Source organism: Schistocerca cancellata, chromosome 1 (assembly GCF_023864275.1).
Source record: "Schistocerca cancellata isolate TAMUIC-IGC-003103 chromosome 1, iqSchCanc2.1, whole genome shotgun sequence".
Taxonomy (NCBI): Eukaryota; Metazoa; Arthropoda; class Insecta; order Orthoptera; family Acrididae; genus Schistocerca; species Schistocerca cancellata.
The window spans coordinates 158,061,736-158,078,613 of record NC_064626.1 but is presented as its reverse complement, the minus strand read 5'-3'; the positions used below and the strand labels follow the sequence as shown (position 1 = coordinate 158,078,613).

Genomic DNA, 16,878 nt, shown 5'->3' with positions numbered 1-16,878 from the left:
CAAAGGCACTCGTGTTGGTCGTCTACTGCCATAGCCTATTAACGCACTTTCCTAACAGAAACGTTCGTCGTAAGTTCCACATTGATTTCTGCGGTTACGTCACGCAGTGTTGCGTGTCTGTTAGCACTACATCTACACTACTGGCCATTAAAATTGCTACACCACGAAGATGACGTGCTACAGACGCGAAATTTAACCGACACGAAGAAGATGCTGTGAAATGCAAATGATTACCTTTTCAGAGCATTCATACAAGGCTGGCGCCGGTGGCGACACCTATAACGTGCTGACATGAGGGAAGTTTCCAACCGATTTCTCATACACAAACGGCAGTTGACCGGCGTTGCCTGGTGAAACGTTGTTGTGATGCCTCTTGTAAGGGGGAGAAATGCGTACCATGACGTTTCCGACTTTGATAAAGGTCGAATTGTAGCCTATCGCGATTGCGGTTTATCGTATCGCGACATTGCTGCTCGTGCTGGTCGAGATCCAATGACTGTTAGCAGAATATGGAATCGGTGGGCTCAGGAGGGTAATGCGGAACGCCGTACTGGATCGTAACGGCCTTGTATCACTAGCAGTCGAGATGACAGGCATCTTATCCGCATGGCTGTAACGGATCGTGCAGCCACGTCTTGATCCCTGTGTCAACAGATGGGGACGTTTGCAAGACAACAACCATTTGCACGAACAGTTCGACGACGTTTGCAGCAGCATGGACTATCAGCTCGGAGACCACGGCTGCGGTTACCCTTGACGCTGCATCACAGACAGGAGCGCCTGCGATGGTGTACTCAACGACGATTCTGGGTGCACGAATGGCAAGACGTCATTTTTTCGGATGAATCCAGGTTCTGTTTACAGCATCTTGATGGTCTCATCCGTGTTTGGCGATATCGCGGTGAACGCACATTGGAAGCGTGTATTCGTTATCGCCATACTGGCGTATCACCCGGAGTGATGGTATGGGATGCATGTTGCAGGTCCTGTATGGGCGTTTGTGGATACAGAAATTGTTCGACAGCTGCCCTGGCCAGGACATTCTCCAGATCTCCCACCAATTGAAAACGTCTGGTCAATGGTGGCCGAGCAACTGGCTCGTCACAATACGCCAGTGACTACTCTTGATGAACTGTGCTATCGTGTTGAAGCTGCATGGGCAGCTGTACCTGTACAAACCATCCAAGCTCTATTGGACGACTGTGTCAACACTACCAACTACCAGGCGTATCAAGGCCGTTACTACTGCCAGAGATGGTTGTTGTGGGTACTGATTTCTCAGAATCTATGCACCCAAATTGCGTGAAAATGTAATCTCATGTCAGTTCTAGTATAATATATTTGTCCAATGAATACCCGTTAATCATCTGCATTTCTTCTTGGTGTAGTAATTTTAATGGCTAGCAGTGGATCATCGCCTGCGGGGATGTTCGATAATAATTTGTCACGATCAAGCAATTCCGCACAGATGGTTCCTCTTGGCTCTTTATGGTCTTCTGTTAGAAGGCGAGGAACCCAGCGGGTACACATCTTTGAGTACTCCAACTATTGGACGACTGTGTCAACACTACCAACAGAGACGTCCAGTTGAGCAGCGAGGTGTTTGATTGTGATCCGTCGATCACCTCGAATGAGAGAGGATATTGCGGAGATATGGCTTAGCCACAGTCTGGGGGATGTTTCCAGAATGAGATTTTCACTCTGCTGCGGAGTGTGCGCAATATCCTTTCTTCCAGGAGTACTATTTCTGCAAGGTTCGCAGGAGAGCTTCTGTAAAATTTGGAAGGTAGTAGACGAGATACCGAAAGAAGTACAGCTGTGAGGACGGGGCGTGAGTCGTCCTTGGGTAGCTCGGTTGGTAGAGCACTTGCCCGCGAAAGGCAAAGATCTCGAGTTCGAGTGTCGGTCGGGCACACAGTTTTAATCTGCCAGGAAGTTTCATATCAGCGCATACTCCGCTGCAGAGTGAAAATCTCATTCTGGATACAGGTAATTAGTTTGCTTTCAGATGAAAACTGATAACTTCATTCAGAACTATTTCCTACTCTCACACTTCGATTCTTGCTATATAAATATACGATCTCCAACATTTTAGAGAATATTCTTCTGGTTATTTACTGTTAAATACAGCGCGATTTATGGAAAGGTTACAGTTTATCTTAGGTGCTCCACATACGTTTACTATTATAGCACATTTGTTATGGAAATGAAAGATGCCAGTAGCCGCGATGGGAGAAACCTCTAGCATAATCATGCTGTGGACTTTTAGATGCAGATCCCGTGTGTTGCAATATGGCAGTAACTTTTATTTGAGCAACCGTCATAGTAACACATGGTAAGTGTCGTAGCGACTCTCACTTGCAGCAGAATCCTAGACAAACTCATTCCTTCAGCTCTGAAACGAGTCCTGGAGGCAAACTTAACGCCTTGCACTGCGCAATATTAGTGGCAGATCACGAGACGCTGTGCTAATCCAGGATGACGTCAGGTGCTAAGGCTGGCTGTTCCCCCTTGTTGGGAAACTTGCCCGATGGCAGCCTCCGCAGTTCGAGTCTAGGTCGCGTCATTAATCTTAATGCTGATGTAACGGCGTCTTGGGCAATTCGAGACGTTCAGCGTGTGTCGAACACATGAAGCGAGCTTGCGGCTGCAACTGGCTCTGATTGAAAACTCGGCAAATACCTGGACGGGAGACCGGGCTACATGAGGAAGTGAGACTTGACGGATGATCGTTTCGTAATCAAGCAGCAAAATACCATCATTTGCTATCTACGAGGGTGTGCTGGAGACTAATGCCTCCCAATTTTTTATGTAAAAACTGTTAAAGCTTTTGAAATAAAACAAACGTTATAACATTTCACATCTTTATTATTCATAATTATTCAATTGCTCCTCAAGATAGTCATCCTGGCGACGACCACATACCTCCCAATGAGAGTCCAGTTTGTTGATACCATCACTGTACAATGTTAGACTTTATTGCCGGAGCCACAACGTCATCCTCGCTTGCACTTCTTCATCACTAGCAAGTGAAGTCCTCGAAGGTGTTCTTTAAGTTTTGGAAACAAATGAAACTCGGAAAGGGCCAAGTTGGCACTATATGATCGATAACAATGAACCAAAGACGTTGGATTGTTGCAAATGCCGCAGCGCTAGCGTGTGGTCTAGCATTGTCATGCTGAAGGAGAGAGTGCTGTACATACATTGTATGTACGGTTAGAAACTCGGTTACAGCAAACTGTTTCTCAAGCGACGACATAGTTACGTTACACACCGCTATTGTTACATGCTACACTTCGGAGCCTTCTAGCAGGTCAGTACTTTTACTACGTCGAATTTTACTGTCCGCCTTGATATGATATTTTGCTATAAAAAGGTGATTACTTTCAGTTCCCTCAAACTATCTTCTGATCTGAGTATGTCTACTGCGAGCGTAACCCGTTATTTTCTATAAGCAAACTTACACCTGGCTGAAAATGACTTACAAGTTCGTGGCAACCTCCATCGGTAATGTTGGCTCACCCTTAGCCTTGACGACAGCTTCCACTCTCGCAGGCATACGTTCAATCAGGTGCTCAAGGCTTCCTGGAGAATGGCAGCCCATTCTTCACGGAGTGCTGCACTGAGGAGAGGTATCGACGTCGGTTGGTGAGGCCTGGCACGAAGTCAGCATTCCAAAACATCCCAAAGGTGTTCTGTAGTATTCAGGTCAGGACTCTGCGCAGGCCACTCTATTACAGGAATGTTATTGTCGTGTAACCACTCCGCCACAGATCGTGCATTACGAATGGGTGCTCGATCGTGTCGAAAGATTCAATCGCTATCCCCGAATTTCTCTTGAACAGTGGGAAGCAACAAGGTGCTTAAAACATCAATGTAGGCCTGTTCTGCGATAGTGACACGCAAAAAAAAAAACAACGAGTTCAAGCCCTCTCTATGAAAAGCACGACCACACCATAACACCACCGCCTCCGAATTTTACTGTTGGCACTACACACGCTGGCAGATGACGTTCACCGGGCATGCGCTATACCCACACCCTGCCATTGGATCGCCACATTGTCTGCCGTGATTCGTCACTCAACACAACGTTTTTCCACTGTTCAATCGTCAAATGTTTACGCTCCTTACACCGAGCGATGCGTCGTTTGGCATTTACCGGCGTGATGTGTGGCTTATGGGCAGCCGCTCCACCATGAAATCCAAGTTTTCTCACCTCCCACCTAACTGTCATAGTACTTGCAGTGGATCCTGATGTAGTTTGGAATTCCTGTGTGATGGTCTCGATAGATGTCTGCCTATTACACACTACGACCGTTTTCAACTGTCGGCAGTCTCTGTCAGTCAACAGACAAGGTCGGCCTGTACGTTTTTGTGCTGTACGTGTCCCTTCACGTTTCCACTTCACTATCACATCGGAAACAGTGGACCTAGGTATGTTTAGGAGTGTGGAAATCTGGCGTACAGACGCACGTCACCAGTGACACCCAATCATCTGACCGCGCTCGAAGACCGTGAGTTCCTTGGAGCACCCCATTCTGCTCTCTCACGATGTCTAATGACTAGTGAGGACGCTGATATGGGGTACCTGGCAGTAGGTGACAGCACAATGCACCTAATACGAAAAACGCATGTTTTTGGGGGTGTCGGGATACTTTTGATCACATAGTGTACATGCGACTTAATATCGTTCTATGACATACTCGGACCTCAAAATGTCTTGATGGAACAGAAAGCGGTCAATATTTTACAAACGTATGTAATCTAAGTGGACAACCATTGACTGCAGATATTATAAAAAAACTCAAATTTTGCTTGGAAAATGTCTATGGAGACTTAGATTTTAAATTTAATGTCACTGTATAATATTTACGTATATTTTCGCTTCTGTGATTTAATAAGTGACAAACTGATACTACGTTTTTTTTCTAGTGTAGGAGCAACAATGTATGAGTCACGTTCTGTGGATTTTGGTTTATACAATAAATTAATTTGATTTATTTTCCTGATGTATGTTCGGTTTGACTAACATATTCAGGTAGGAGCACCTTAAACAAAACGGGCTAACGAGCTTAGGTCACCGTTCCCATACACGTTAATTCTGCTGTTAAAATTAGGTCGACTAGCTCCGTTTTGCATCATAGCCTTAACGTAATGTATTATCCCTACTGCAGAAATGAGCAAAAACTTCATTTTCAGTATATTACCTGATATTTTCTGTGTTTAACTTTATACTTATGCTGGGAATATTATTTGGAATAGCGGAAGAAAGTTTTGTAACAGCTGGAATTTATTTGATAGTTTCTGAAAGAAAGGCGAAATGGCTGTCACCATATTACAGTTAATACGCAGCGATATATGAACCGCGCTTGAAAGAATAATTAAATGTCCTCAATTATATATATATATATATATATATATATATATATATATATATATATATATATATATATATATATATATATATATGAAGATATTATATCTAGATATCTAGTATATCAAGATATCTATTAGGTACATTACGTATGTAGATTGTGGACAGTTGGGTATGTGGATCTCACGGGAAGCGTGCAAGGGGTAAGTCCGTGCAGTCGCGCTGTTCATCTGTGCCCTTGGTGGCTCAGATGGATAGAGCGTCTGCCATATAAGCAGGAGATCCCGCGTTCGAGTGCCGGCCGGGGCATATATTTTCAGCTGTCCCCATCGAGGTATATCAACACCTGTGGACAGCTCAGGGTTTCAATTACACTCCTGGAAATGGAAATAGAACACATTGACACCGGTGTGTCAGACCCACCATACTTGCTCCGGACACTGCGAGAGGGCTGTACAAGCAATGATCACACGCACGGCACAGCGGACACACCAGGAACCGCGGTGTTGGCCGTCGAATGGCGCTAGCTGCGCAGCATTTGTGCACCGCCGCCGTCAGTGTCAGCCAGTTTGCCGTGGCATACGGAGCTCCATCGCAGTCTTTAACAATGGTAGCATGCCGCGACAGCGTGGACGTGAACCGTATGTGCAGTTGACGGACTTTGAGCGAGGGCGTATAGTGGGCATGCGGGAGGCCGGGTGGACGTACCGCCGAATTGCTCAACACGTGGGGCGTGAGGTCTCCACAGTACATCGATGTTGTCGCCAGTGGTCGGCGGAAGGTGCATGTGCCCGTCGACCTGGGACCGGACCGCAGCGACGCACGGATGCACGCCAAGACCGTAGGATCCTACGCAATGCCGTAGGGGACCGCACCGCCACTTCCCAGCAAATTAGGGACACTGTTGCTCCTGGGGTATCGGCGAGGACCATTCGCAACCGTCTCCATGAAGCTGGGCTACGGTCCCGCACACCGTTAGGCCGTCTTCCGCTCACGCCCCAACATCGTGCAGCCCGCCTCCAGTGGTGTCGCGACAGGCGTGAATGGAGGGACGAATGGAGACGTGTCGTCTTCAGCGATGAGAGTCGCTTCTGCCTTGGTGCCAATGATGGTCGTATGCGTGTTTGGCGCCGTGCAGGTGAGCGCCACAATCAGGACTGCATACGACCGAGGCACACAGGGCCAACACCCGGCATCATGGTGTGGGGAGCGATCTCCTACACTGGCCGTACACCACTGGTGATCGTCGAGGGGACACTGAATAGTGCACAGTACATCCAAACCGTCATCGAACCCATCATTCTACCATTCCTAGAACGGTAAGGGAACTTGCTGTTCCAACAGGACAATGCACGTCCGCATGTATCCCGTGCCACCCAACGTGCTCTAGAAGGTGTAAGTCAACTACCCTGGCCAGCAAGATCTCCGGATCTGTCCCCCATTGAGCATGTTTGGGACTGGATGAAGCGTCGTCTCACGCGGTCTGCACGTCCAGCACGAACGCTGGTCCAACTGTGGAAATGGCATGGCAAGCCGTTCCACAGGACTACATCCAGCATCTCTACGATCGTCTCCATGGGAGAATAGCAGCCTGCATTGCTGCGAAAGGTGGATATACACTGTACTAGTGCCGACATTGTGCATGCTCTGTTGCCTGTGTCTTTGTGCCTGTGGTTCTGTCAGTGTGATCATGTGATGTATCTGACCCCAGGAATGTGTCAATAAAGTTTCCCCTTCCTGGGACAATGAATTCACGGTGTTCTTATTTCAATTTCCAGGAGTGTAATTATCATTTCTCCTGAATTTCGCTGTATTTCAGGTAATGTAAATATGTACATCTGCTTTTCAAACTCTCGGTTGTGTGGCAATAACTGAGGTAATTGGGCTATGCATAAAGGAACGAGAATGACACTGCACCAATAACGCCTGGAAAATCTCTGTGTAAAATTGTGTAGTAGTAAATTTGGATAAGGTGTGCTATTTGATAAAATAAGGTTCAAATGGCTCTGAGCACTATGGGACTCAACTGCTGAGGTCATTAGTCCTCTAGAACTTAGAACCAGTTAAACCTAACTAACCTAAGGACATCACAAACATCCATGCCCGAGGCAGGATTCGAACCTGCGACCGTAGCGGTCTTGCGGATCCAGACTGCAGCGCCTTTAACCGCACGGCCACTTCGGCCGGCTAATAAAATAAGGAATAGGTATTACATCGTTAATCATACACAGTTAATTTTTTTTATGTGGCTGTGGGTACTTGGCGTAAGTTTAGTTGAACAACGGAAGATGTTTCCAATAGCCCTGCCAAATTCCAAATCTCTGTTTAAGCATTAGACTGAGGACGTCCTTTTCACTGCATTAGGTCGTTAGTAAGAGCCCACTCGTTACAACTTTGTTATTGACGTGTTTCAGGCATGACCCACTAACAGAATATTAAAGAAAAACTGAACTCAGATTATCGTGTCACTGGTAGCTATCCTAACACTGGTGAGCACCGACGGTTATACAGGGTGAGTCACCTAACGCTACCGCTGGATATATTTCGTAAACCACATCAAATACTGACGAATCGATTCCACAGACCGAACGTGAGGAGAGGGGCTAGTGTAATTGGTTAAAACAAACCATAAAAAAATGCACGGAAGTACGTTTTTTAACACAAACCTGCGATTTTTTAAATGGAACCCAGTTAGTTTTGTTAGCACATCTGAACATATAAACAAATACGTAATCAGTGCCGTTTGTTGCATTGTAAAATGTTAATTACATCCGGAGATATTGTAACCTAAAGTTGACGCTTGTGGTTTACGAAATATATCCAGCGGTAATGTTAGGTGACTCACCCTGTATAATATACTTACACAATATTCTGTATTAGCATTTTTCGAAAATCTGATGATGGACTTGTTATTAGCGACCTATAGCATTGATAAGCCAAGTTGTTAAATTCGTGTAATTGTCCCAGGGCTTCTGCGCGACCTTATGTTGCAACTTAATCTAAATATTGCGTAACAACAAATTTTCGTATTATCTGTCTATAAGAGACGATCAAAAAGTTTCCCTTCGAAGAGAGTAGGGTCCAGAATCGGTATGCCAGTGAGGCAAAATCACCGTGAGAATTGAGGCAATCATCGCACTGACGTACCATGTTGAAGACACCCGTTTGGCAAAACGAAGTTCTGCTGCGTGAAAAAGCTCGTAACTGCCAACTTCACATCCTCGTCCGACGGATATCGTAAACCCTCAAGTCCTTTTTTGAGACACAGAAGACGTGATAATCGCACATGGAGAGACTAGAAGTACAATTGGGACGGGGGCTGTGTTCGAATATCTTCCAACTGAGGTCGTTTAACTTCTATGTAACGACATTTGCGATATGAGGACGTGCGTTATCATGATGCAATAGCACCCTTTGTCGCAGTTTTAGCGGACGTTTCGCCTTATTGCACATATTCTTCGTTGTCCGATGGATGTCTACTGGTGTTTGTCATCTGACACCCAAGAAAAGAATAATAGCACTTTGGTCCTGGTTGGAAGCATTTGATAATACCGCCACCATAGTTCACGTTTCCACATCTACCGCACGCACGTCGCAAAGACACGAATGCCACAACAATCCCTTGCCTATAAGTCTGTGGTTATACTGTACATCCGCATCGGAATCACGCTTCGTGGCTTATACGCTGCAGCAACACCCTTAAACGGGAACTTTTTTCTTGTCCCCTTATTTATATTCACAAAAATTATTGTATATATGTGACTACCAAATCTTTTAAAACCACTGGAACGATTTCAGCAAAACTTGATACAAGCATCACTTACTATTTGGACTGTGAGAGGCAGAACCATGTACCAACCATAGGGCTGGGCATGGAAGTTATGAGGCGGTGACATAATGGCATAACTCAGAAATGCCTGGGGCAATTTAAATCAAATCTGGTATATACATGCTTCACTAATTAATAATTATAAATCTTTAAATTCGTAAGATGTTTTATGAAGTGGATTGCCTAAAAGTAAGAAATACAATAGATTCGGGAACCATTTGGCGCACATCACATTTTAATGATGTCGGGTATCATTCAAAGGTGCTTCAAATGTTTCTCTAATCTGTTTTGCATCTCATAGTTTGAAAAGTCATTTCACAAAACGCTTGACCTATATATACATATATGGTGTTAGTGATAAAAGTGCAGATATTGTGATCACTGGTACCTTAATATGTACCCACTTCAGTGTGTTAATTGTTTGTCTCAGTGGCTAACAGTCTTCCCGTAAACATGTCACATTATTTACTGTTGACGTTTTATGCATGGTCGTAACTGCACCACTAAGTGGTCTGCGCCTGTCAAGTTAGACTAACCGTTTTTGTCCATACATCCACACTTCAGCACCTGACCTGCAGACCAGGGCAAAATAAGCATTAAAGACTTGCTCTTGCCACATGTATCTGGAGGTACTAACCAACCTAAAAACATGTTACTCCTAGCGGCTATAATTATTAGTTTGCAAAAGAAGCAAATGCTGGTGTTATGTTGTTCAGTACACTATCTTAGTTACCAACAAAAATATTTGCACTTATACCCCAACACCTTGTATATATACAGAGTGTATGTTTTAACTTAAGACAACTACATATCACGAAAACGTCGATTCATATGAAAAAAAAAGATCTAGATCTAAAGTTAAGGGGGGCATCTGTCCGTGTTACAATTGGCCACATTATGAGAATCCTCCCAGTGGATGGAGTCAACTTTGTATCTTTAAATGGAAGTTCCCCGATTTTATTGCATATTAGCTGTTCATAGCCACACTTTGCTGTGCCTGAGTCTGATTAAACGGAAAAGAAAGGAAACGGAAAGTACACGTTTCTAATACGTATGGTGATTGGATACAGATGATAATCACATACTCCCCCTGCCTGTCCATCTCCTCCTCGTCCTCTCTTTGTCCATTTCCTCCTACTTTCCCCTCTCTCTGTCCATCACAGGCTCCCCCTCTCTCTATCTTCCCCTTGCTCCTATCTCTCCATCATCTTCTGCCCCCTTCTTCCCCCTCTCTCTGTCCATCATCTTCTCCCACATTCTATGTCCATCTTCTCCTCCCCCTCTCTCTCCATCTCCTCCTGTCTCTCTCTTTCTCTGTCCATCTCGCCCGTTCTGCTTTCTACGCTCATTTCCTCCCATATGTAGTTTTTGGCGTATAATCCGAATATGCAGTAAAATGACGGGTTGTCGTTTGAAAATAGAAAGTTGACCTCTTCCACCCAGGAGGGGTGGTTAGAAGATGGCCAGTTGTATCACAAACGGATGTCCCCTTTACCAGTACTAATTATTCACTCAGAACCTTTTCCTTACGATGCGACTTTTTGGAGTTATTTAACTGCCAGAAGACAAAATTGCAACACCAAAAAATAGTTGGAGTAATGAAATTTCGGGAATTAAGTTGTCTAGGTAACATATTTAAGTGATTAACATTGCAAAATCACAGGTTATTGTAAGCGCGAGATAAGCTACTGCAAATGTGAAATGTGGTTCCTTAATAAGCGTTGTAATGGCCAGAATGTTGAATTCAAGCACGCAAATGCACATTCATTGTGTGATACATGTGCCGAATGTCAGTTTGTGGGATGGAGTTCCATGCCTCTTGCACTTGCTCGGTCAATGCAGGGACGGTTAACGCTGTTTGTGGATGACGCCGGAGTTATCATCCTATTATGTCCCACACGGGCTCGATGAGAAATAAATTTGGTGATCGCACAGGCCACGACAACATGTCGACAATTTGTAGAGTACATTGTGTTACAACAGCATTATGTGGGCGAGCGTTATCCTATTGGAAAACATCCCCTGGTATGCTGTTGATGAATGCCAGTACAACAGGTTAAATCACCAGATTGACGTACAAATTTGCAGTCAGGGTGCATGGGATAACTCCGAGAATAGTTCAGGTGTAGGTCGATTGTGTGTAGCACACAGACAGATTGGTTGCACGCCCTCACCTGGCCTCCTTCTAATCGACACACGGTCATCACTGGCACCGAAGCAGAACCATATTTCATCAGCAAACACAACAGATCTCCACCCTGCCCTCCAGTGAGCTCTCGCTTCACACCACTGAAATCGGAAATGGCGGTGGTTTGAGGTCGTGGAATACACGCTACACGCTACAGGGCGTCTGGCTCGGAGCTGTCCTTCATGTAACCGATTTGTAACAGGTCGTTGTGTCACTGTGGTGCCAACAGCTGCTCCATTTGCTGCTGCAGTTGCACAACGATGTAAGTCAGGTGTTGATAACGGCTTAAGGTGTTCTTGACTAACATCAACTAGGCACATTCGATCTCAAAGCGTGTATTTAAAGCAAACCTGATCTTCATTCTCATAATGGGGCTGTCGGCGGCACCTTATGCGACTGGCGCAAAATGTGGATAGAATATATATACAGGGTCGTCCACTGGTAGTGATCGGGCCAAATATCTTACGAAATAAGTATCAAACGAAAAAACTACAGCCGGCCGGAGTGGCCGTGCGGTTCTAGGCGCTACAGTCTGGAGCCGAGCGACCGCTACGGTCGAAGGTTCGAATCCTGCCTCGGGCACGGATGTGTGTGATGTCCTTAGCTTAGTTAGGTCTAATAAGTTCTAAGTTGTAGGCGACTGATGACCTCAGAAGTTAAGTCGCATAGTGCTCAGAGCCATTTTTTTGAAAAAACTACAAAGAACAAAACTTGTCTAGCTTGAAGGGGGAAACCAGATGGCGCTATGGTTGGCCCGCTAGATGGCGCTGCAATAGGTCAAACGGATATCAACTGCGTTTTTTAAAAATAGGAACACCCATTTTTTATTACATATTCGTGTAGTACGTAAAGAAATATGAATGTTTTAGTTGGACCACTTTTTTCGCTTTGTGATATATGACGCTGTAATAGTCACAAACGTATAAGTACGAGGTATCACGTAACATTCCGCCAGTGCGGACGGTATTTGTTTCGTGATACATTACCCGTATTAAAATGGACCGTTTACCAATTGCGGAATAGGTCGATATCGTGTTGATGTATGGTTATTGTGATCACAATGCCCAACGGGCGTGTGCTATATATGCTGCTCGGTATCCTGTACGACTTCATCCAAGTGTCCGGACCGTTCGCCGGATGGTTACGTTATTTAAGGAAACAGGAACTATTTAGCCACATGTGAAACGTCAACCACGACCTGCAACTAATGACGATGCCCAAGTACGTGTTTTAGCTGCTGTAGCGGCTACTTCGCACATCAGTAGCAGACAAATTGCGAGAGAATCGGAAATCTCAAAAACGTCGGTGTTGAGAATGCTACATCAACATCGATTGCACCCGTCTATGCACTAGGAATTGCATGAACGTCGTGTACAGTTCTGCCACTGAGCACAAGAGAAATTACGGGACGATGACAGATTTTTTTGCACGCGCTCTACATAGTGACGAAGCATCATTAACCAACAGCGGTAAGGTAAACCGGCATAATATGCACTATTGGGCAACGGAAAATCCACGATGGCTGCGACAAGTGGAACATCAGCGACCTTGGCGGGTTACTGTACGGTGCGGCATTATGGGAGGAAGGATAATTGGCCCGCATTTTATTGATGGCAATCTAAATGGTGCAATGTATGCTGATTTCCTACGTAATGTTCTACCGATGTTACTGCAAGATGTTTCACTGCATGACAGAATGGCGATGTACTTCCAACATGACGGATGTCCGGCACATAGCTCGCGTGCGGTTGAAGCGGTATTGAATAGCATATTTCATGACAGGTGGATTGGTCGTCGAAGCAGGATACCATGGCCCGCACCTTCACCGGATCTGACGTCCCCGGATTTCTTTCTGTGGGGAAAGTTGAAGGATATTTGTTATCGTGGTCCACTGACAACGTCTGACAACATGCGTCAGCGCATTGTCAATGCATGTGCGAACATTTTGGAAGGCGAACTACTCGCTGTTGAGAGGAATGTCGTTACACGTATTGCCAAATGCATTAAGATTGACGGACATCATTTTGAGAATTTATTGAATTAATGTGGTATTTACAGGTAATCACGCTGCAACAGCATGCGTTCTCAGAAATGATAAGTTCACAAAAGTACATGGATCACATTGGAACAACCGAAATAAAATGTTCAAGCGTACGTACGTTCTGTATTTTAATTTAAAAAACCTACCTGTTACCAACTGTTCGTCTAAAATTTTGTACCATATGTTTGTGACTATTACAGCGCCATCTATCACAAAGCGGAGAAAGTGGTCCAACTAAAACATTCATATTTCTTTACGTACTACACGAATATGTAATAAAAATGGGGGTTCCTATTTAAAAAAAACGCAGTTGATATGCGTTTCACCTATGGTAGCGCCATGTAGCGGGCCAACCATAGCGCCATCTGGTTTCCCCCTTCAAGCTAGATGAGTTTCGTTCTTTGTAGTTTTTTCGTTTGACGCTTATTTCGTGAGATATTTGGCCCGGTCACGATCATATATATATATATATATATATATGGGGGTTCCTATTTTTAAAAAAACGCATTTTTAAAAAAAACGCATTTTTAAAAAAACGCAGTTGATATGCGTTTCACCTATGGTAGCGCCATGTAGCGGGCCAGCCATAGCGCCATCTGGTTTCCCCCTTCAAGCTAGATGAGTTTCGTTCTTTGTAGCTTTTTCGTTTGACGCTTATATATATATATATATATATATATATATATATATATATATATGTGTGTGTGTGTGTGTGTGTGTGTGTGTGTGTGTGTGACATTTGCATACTCGAGCAAGGTCACTGGCAAACTTTTAAGTGGAACAGAAACCATATGAATGAGATAGTACCGTAACAGTGAGACAATACTACTGAATTGGTATTGGACAACAACGAGAACCTTTGTGGACTCTTCTAAAATGGAGTGAGTTGAACGTGGTAGTTCTCGCACTGCAGCTCGCGGACTGATCGTGGGGCAAGGATAAAGTGTATTCAGCACGCGTGACGCACGGCTCCGGCACGCCGGGCTGGGTGCAGAGGCCCCGCAGAAGAGGGCAGCTCCGAAAGCGGCTGGGCTCGGCTGGGGCCTTGAGCGAGCTGCAGCCAGCCAGCATCGTACGATCGCCGCCCGCTGGCTCGCGGTCAAGAATCTGACATCACGCGACGGCGCGGCTGCTGAGTCAGGGAGGCGCGCGCAGGTGCGGGAAGCTGCACACACACACACACGTACACAGAGTGAGAGGGAGGGGGAAGGGAGAGGGAGAGAAGAAGAGGAGGAGAAAAGGCAGATACGGAGAACCGGACGCACTCCATCACGCGGCTGGTTCGCGAAGGCTGTTCACGCCCTGACCCAGAGAGGTGCCTGCTAAACAGGTGTCGAGCCAGACTGCGTGGCTCTGCGCTGGTGGACAGAGAAGCAAGTGGCTGCAACGTGACTCACTCTCTTCTCATATCAGATTATGCGAAGGATACGACCACCTCATCGTCTAGCAACTTAACGCCGGCACGTACCAGCGTGGGTTGATCAGGTGGGAGATCGAGTAGAACAGGAACTAACAACCGGAAACGGACCGATTCCGTGGTGCCAGAACGGGATCCGCGCGTCTGTTGTGTGAGATTCATTTTGAGACTGATAGACTGTATCGTTTTTTGAAATGCACTTTGTCGACCGCCGTTAGAATATGCACTCCGTCGTCAGGCCACGAGTGGCCTACTGGGACCATCCGACCGCCGTGTCATCCTCAGTGGAGGATGCGGATAGGAGGAGCGTGGGGTCAGCACACCGCTCTGCCGGTCGTTATGATGGTATTCTTGACCGAAGCCGCTACTATTCGGTCGAGTAGCTCCTCAATTGGCACCACGAGGCTGAGTGCACCCCGAAAAATGGCAACAGTGCATGGCGGCCTAGATGGTCACCCATCCAAGTGCCGACCACGCCCGACAGCGCTTAACTTCGGTGATCTCACGGGGACCGGTGTATCCACTGCGGCAAAGCCGTTGCCCGCTGTTATAATATGGAAAAAGGAAATTGGAAGAAAGAACAATTCGAGAAGAGAATTCTGCATGTTACTCGTGGACGTAAGACTTCGGGATTGTTACCTCATTAGTTGGCTAAAACATAATCTATGATTGCAGGAACTATACACAAGTAAACCCATTTCTCTAGATTTTATAGGAGAATTAAAAAAATCGTACATATTTTTCAAATTAAGATTTCCATTCTCTGTTTTGTATACACGTTACACATAAAAATATTAGGTTGGTGACTAAGTCCGTAGCGTTTTTCTTTTGGATGTTGATATTCCGGTTGCTATGGGTTTATTTCTCGATTGACATTTTTAATTGGAATTCGTTGTTGCTATTTGAGTTTATCTATTGTCAGTTTGCTATTTGGAAATGGTGAGTGTCCTGTAGACGCTAGAAAATGGAGTCCTAAGTGGAGAAATTGGAACATTTCCGACATGTTCTTCTGTTTCAGTTCAGTACAGGGGTGAAAGCGGCCAGAAACATTTGCGCCGTGTTTGGGGATGAAGCCATTAGACAGAGTACGTCGAAAAAATAACGAAAAGTGTAAGGTCAAAAACATGAGTGCTAAAAGGAACTCGTTAAACTTCGGTTACACGATAAATCAGTCTAATCTAAAAGCCGTAAATTCAACTAAATACCTAGGTATTACAATTACGAGCAACTTAAATTGGAAAGAACACATAGAAAATGTTGTGGGGAAGGCTAACCAAAGGCTGCGTTTCATTGGCAGGACACTTAGAAAATGTAACAGACCTACTAAGGAGACTGCCTACACTACGCTTGACCGTCCTCTTTTAGAATATTGCTGCGCAGTGTGGGATCCTTAGCAGGACTGACGTAGTACACCGAAAAAGTTCAAAGGAAGGCAGCAAGTTCTGTATTATCGCGAAATATGGGAGAGAGTGTCACAATGCGAAAATATTTTGTTGACACCGATCTACATAGGGCGGAAGGATCACCTCGATAAAATAAGAGAAATCAGAGCTCGTACAGAAACATATAGGCGTTCATTCTTCCCGCTCGCATTACGATATTGGAATAACAGAGAATTTTGAAGGTGGTTCGACGAACCCTCTGCCAGGCTCTTAAATGTGATAGGCAGAGTATCCATGTAGATGTGGATGTAGACATTAATGACTCTCCGCATTCAGGAAGACCTTCGATGTCTGATGATAATCGTTTAAACCCATTAATCCACAATAATCCACGTCAGTATACTCGAGAACTGGCATACATGATGAACTGTATTCATTCCACCATCGTGCGATATTAGCATGCAATGGGGAAGGTTCAAAAATCGGCCTTATGGGTACCGCATGCTCTAAGCCAAGATCACAAAAATCAGCGTGTGGCCGTATGTGCATCTCAATCCGCTCGTCATCAACTGGTTAGTGAACAAACCTACCATTCCTATCCTGTATCGTTGCTGGTCATGAGGAATGGATGAGCCCAAACAAAGCTG

The 16,878-nt window shown here is 45.2% G+C and overlaps 1 pseudogene; it reads right to left on the bottom strand.

The window, feature by feature from the left end:
• Nucleotides 1-15,273: 15,273 nt before the first annotated feature.
• On the bottom strand, nt 15,274-15,391 carry LOC126100407 (5S ribosomal RNA; annotated as a pseudogene).
• Nucleotides 15,392-16,878: the final 1,487 nt, after the last annotated feature.